Below are 5,178 nucleotides of genomic sequence, written 5' to 3' on the forward strand. Positions count from 1 at the left end.
CCTGCCCACAAACACACACATGCAGGCCACCAGCCGTTAAACCGTTCCACGTAGCAGAAACCAGGTGCAATAACCCAACGCTAGAGCTCTCAGTTTCAGTAAAGATCCAGCTGAAGTCAGTATCTGAATGGTATTCATTAATATAGCAATGCATGATTATCAGGGGGGAAATTAACATTCATGATTTCTGTCATAATGTAATCAATCATAAATTTTGTATTTGTGTTAATTAGCCATTTTCTGAATTAGTATAGAATAGAATTATACACAGAATGCAAGAAACACTACCATCACATTATATTCAACAAAACTGCAGGTTTATGTTTCTGTGATGGTGACAGTAGACTCATATACTTGAATGTTAGTTTAGTGTTAGAGGGACAATGAATTAACTTTAGCTTTTGCATTTTGGTACCCTTGTGAAAAGAAGTAGAATTTAGCACGAAAAGAGCACTTTTGGAAATAATATACTTAAGAGCAACTAAACGTATTGATTTGGACACTTAAATGCACGTTAATTAAAGTTAAATAAAAATGCATGTTTTTGTTAAACCACTTAACAGGACTTAGGTACATCTTTATCTGTAATTTCACAATTACTCCCAAAACGTTAATACAAAGTGCACTTTTTAAAAGTTTACTTGCGTGTTAAGAAATATAGTCATGAAAGCACGCTTTCTTCCAAGTACACTCAAGTGGCTTTTCGTTTCATTAATATTATCTGTACGTGCACACTTTAAAGATCTGAAGTACACTACAAGGGCACAGTCAATAGAATTAAGCACACTTCTTTTCCCCAATGTTAGAATTCTGGTCAATACTGAAAAGCCAGTAATTATTTTCATGTTATAGCTGATAACAATAAATGTCAGATTTAAAAATTCTGAAGTATTTTGTCTGAATAAATCAACAATAAGCCACCGAAAAATGAAAAAAAATAATCATTGCATTTGCTAAAAGTGAATTTGTATTGCTAAAAATTAATTTGAAACAGTATATTTATTTTGAAAAAGTATATTTAACGTGTAATTAAATTATTCGTTTTTTTGAAGAGTAACTTTAAATGAGTGTTATGAAGGCAAAGGTAAAAATGGAGGGAATCCAAATGTAAAAATAAGGCAATGCACAATTAAATATACAATATTGGATTTTTTACAAAAATATGTTTGAGATCCAACAATAATAGGCTCCAGCAGTATCACCACAGACCCCAACAGACATGCCTGTGGCTGCTAGAAGTCTAAAAACGCTTAATTACAGCCGTAATCATAACCTTGACTATTTGATTAGTTCTGCAGCCTTAAATATTTCCTTCCTTTAAAAGAGTTCTTTCTTTCTTCCTTTGTGCCATAAAATGATGGCGAATGGCCATCCATATGAAACTGCATCCGAAAGAACTGCGCAAACTTACGTTCTCCTTTCATTGTCATACCTCGAATGATATTCTAATCAGGGATTTTTTAAATCCCCCAACATACTCAGCCCTCTTGATTTCTGTGCCAGAGAAGTGAGTGGGGGGGGGGGCTCGGGGGTGGAGAAAAAAAGACAGCATATAGTGTGTTTAAAAGTCGCTGGGATTGGTTGTGTAGTTTGAAGGAGCAGTCAAATGGGAGCATGCATTAATAATGCATGCCTGGCTCAAAGAGCTCTCACACAGGAAACACAGACTGGGGTTCAGATCAGGGTAAGGAGAAAGAGAAAGAGAGAGAGAGAGAGAGAGAGAGAGAGAGAGATTAAAGAACAGTAACAGGCAGGAATCACTGAGGTTTATTAGATTTTAACCTCACAATTGTATTTTTTCTCATGTTGTGATGTGTTTTTCTTATTCTAGTCTTCAGCTTTTCTTGAAGAATCCATTAAATTGTTTGGTTAATGCCCTTTTTAGTCACGTGTTTAGACATATTTCCAGTTTTAAAAAGGAAGTTTGGGTTAGACATTAAATATTTCACTTCCTAGTCATTTGATGGTGGTATTGAGGGTGGGGCATTCACATTCTAAAGAGCATATGATTGGTCAAAAATCTGTGTAGTGCAGGATGAGTCATCGTCATTCAACCTCCAAGCAAATAGACATGATTAAAAGTCATGGCGTCTTCAAAAGTTATTTTTTTTAGTTTCACAATCATTGCAAACCAACAATGTTGTTGTTGTTGTTGTTGTTGAATATCTTGTTAATTTTCTTTCACTATTTCATGTTGACTTTAATTCCTTTCCAACTTCAAGTAAAACTTGCTCTATACCATCAGAATTATACCAAATCGCACCTGGTTCTTCTACAGTAGGTCTTCACTAAAAGGCCCATTGTCCTACAAGATTTGCTGGTCCCTTGGTGAACATTCAACGCTGTCGGTGAGTTTTGAGCTTCTGAAACAAACCATCGACCGTTGACTGTACCCTGAGGGTCGCCAAAAAAAGCTACGTAAGTGGAGCAATCTAGAAACGGATCTGGAAAGAGCTGTATGGGTGTATTAGCCCACTAATGACTGCAATAAACATTCATTGCTGTCGGTGGGTTTCCAATGTACACAACTCACTGATCAATGAATGCAAACTGCGGTACAAGAACCTCAGTTAAAAACAGCAGGAGTCATTTGCACAGTGTTAAAAAGACAGCAGAACACTATCAAAGGCTAAAGGGATAAGGTAAGTCCACTATCTACTTTGTATATCATAATAACAAGATGTTTTTTACACTTTCATTCAACTGACACTATTCATCACAGATGAATTATACAGTAGAAATGACTGTATTAGCAATATTAGATAAACAGTAGTGCTATTTTATTGAATACCGCACGGCTGAGTTTCACCTGTAGACAAGAAGCCGCATGACGTGCTTCAGGATTGCTCCAAGAAAACACAAATGCACCAGTTTCCCAAAAACTGTCCTACCAATGCACTCCCTGTTCCACTTCAGCTCCACATCACTAGCAGATCTGGTATGGATCGTTGTGAATATGGATACATGGAGTTGTGCAAACACTATCAAACCCCCGGATATACATATTCCATGTGCTTAAAATCATTTCAGGCACCTTAGTAATCACACAGGAAAACCCTCGCAAACACCCACAATGCCCTAGCAAGCAAACATCACTCATATCGGCTTTGGAAAATGGTGCTCACTCAAACAAAACATGTTTGAACCTGGCTCGCAACATTTCCTGTACTGATTCTCCTCATCACCAGGTTTATTATTGTTAACTAAAACAATTAGATATAGATATATCATAGATAGATAAGGGAACCCCAACTGTGTTTATTTTTTATTTATTTTAGAAATATGTATTGTAGGCTTCTATACCTATGTGTTATAATTTTTTACCTTTTGTTCTTTAATATTTTTAGTTTTTCATTTAAATGTTAATTTTGTTGTATGCATTTGTCATTTTTAATCATTTTATTTTTAAAATGTGTATAGTATTTATACAGTTTCAGCTTTTAGTTTTATATCTGATAGTAGTTGCTTTAATACTAAAATTGATTGTTTCTGCTGTCGCTCTGGATAAAAGTGTCTGATAAATGAGTAAATATATTAAAACCATTTGTGTCAATTGAAATTAAAATAAATATTATATAAAAATATGATTTTACAGAGAACTTCGTCTTTTACTTGTTTTACAAATAACCTAAATAAAAATTGGAAAGGTTGAAATGTGTGTGTGCGTGTGTGTGTGTGTGTGTATATATGTGTGTGTGTGTGTGTGTGTGTGTGATAAAAAAAAACTTTAAATAAAAATACATTCAAATTAAATAATAAAAATGGGAAAAATACAAAAAATGATAATACAAATATTAATAAAAACTATAACAGTACATAAATAATACTAAAATGACACTGCTCATCACCCCGTTATTTCTATTCCTAACAAATATGGTTAGCATATCAAACTCAAAATGCTCCCCAGACACTTCAGCAATCACATAGTTCTTCTAGAACTTTCCCAAGATCTTCAGGAAAAAAATATTTCGAACCCAATTTGAATTTATATTTCCTCAATGATCACCGCAGGAGAACATGTCACAACATGTGCACAAACTTGCTCTTTTTGTTTTAGACTTCTTCAAACACACTGACATTTCCTATGCAACCAAACACAGGACCGATTCAAAATTCATATAATAGTTCTCAGTGTATTCGGTGCACACTACAGTAACTAAACCGTACTATTGTCTGGTCGGTGGATGGCTGGGTGATGCTTTGGCTGACCTCTAAACCTGGTCCAGACTTCTCAGCATCATCATGCTAAAATAAATCTGGCCTGAAATAGATCACAGCTCAGCACAAAACCCCAAATTGCATGAATAAATGAATGTATAAAAATACAACAGTTACCACTGAGGAGCTAAGCAACACCTTTTTCACGCTCATGTATGCTGACCTTCCTGCACAAGAGTACAGAGAAACACCCAACACACTCAGTTTATGAAAAGATTGTTTCCCCTTTTTTCAGCAGGAAGAGATAGAATCATCTGGAAACAATCCCAGCGTAATTGCCCTGTTTAGTTTGCTTTACGTGCTGGGAAATTTCTAACACATTGACATTTTCCAGTCAGCCTAAACCAAGCTTTCGTCTTATTTTTTTCCCCTGCTCTTTCTTTTCTCTATTTGTCTTTTACAGTGGAAAGTGTCTGAAGTGAAGGAGGAATACGGCTGGGTTCGTGTCTCTGCTGCCTATATGGAGATTTTACTATGGTGACCACTCTGCTGTGACTCTGAGAGAGAACTGACTCACAGGACTATAATAGCATTAAAACCCACAGCATGCAAACAAGCGAAGTCTGGAGAGAGTGCACTGACCACAGTCTTGGCCTGTGTCTTGGACTTGCTTTTTTCAACCATAAATTGGTCTTTTGCTGCAAAAAAATATACTTAAAGTGAGAGTTCATCCAGAAATTGACATTTTGTCATCATTGGTTTACCTTCATGTCTTTCCAACCTGTATGACTTTCTTTATTCAGAAGACCATGCTAGTCACTCTTTTCCATGCAATTACATCAAATTGGCAAAGCAGTATACAAAAAAAAGGATAAAAAAATGGACATTAATTGGATGTCCATAGGATTTGTGATTCTTCTGAACTGGAATCATTAGAAAAATGAACAAATCATGTTTTACGTTGTTATTCAATAAGATTAATTAAATGATTCAGACTGGTCTTAAAAATGAATTCAAGAT

The sequence above is a fragment of the Carassius gibelio genome, chromosome B6 (assembly GCF_023724105.1).
Source record: "Carassius gibelio isolate Cgi1373 ecotype wild population from Czech Republic chromosome B6, carGib1.2-hapl.c, whole genome shotgun sequence".
Taxonomy (NCBI): domain Eukaryota; kingdom Metazoa; phylum Chordata; class Actinopteri; order Cypriniformes; family Cyprinidae; genus Carassius; species Carassius gibelio.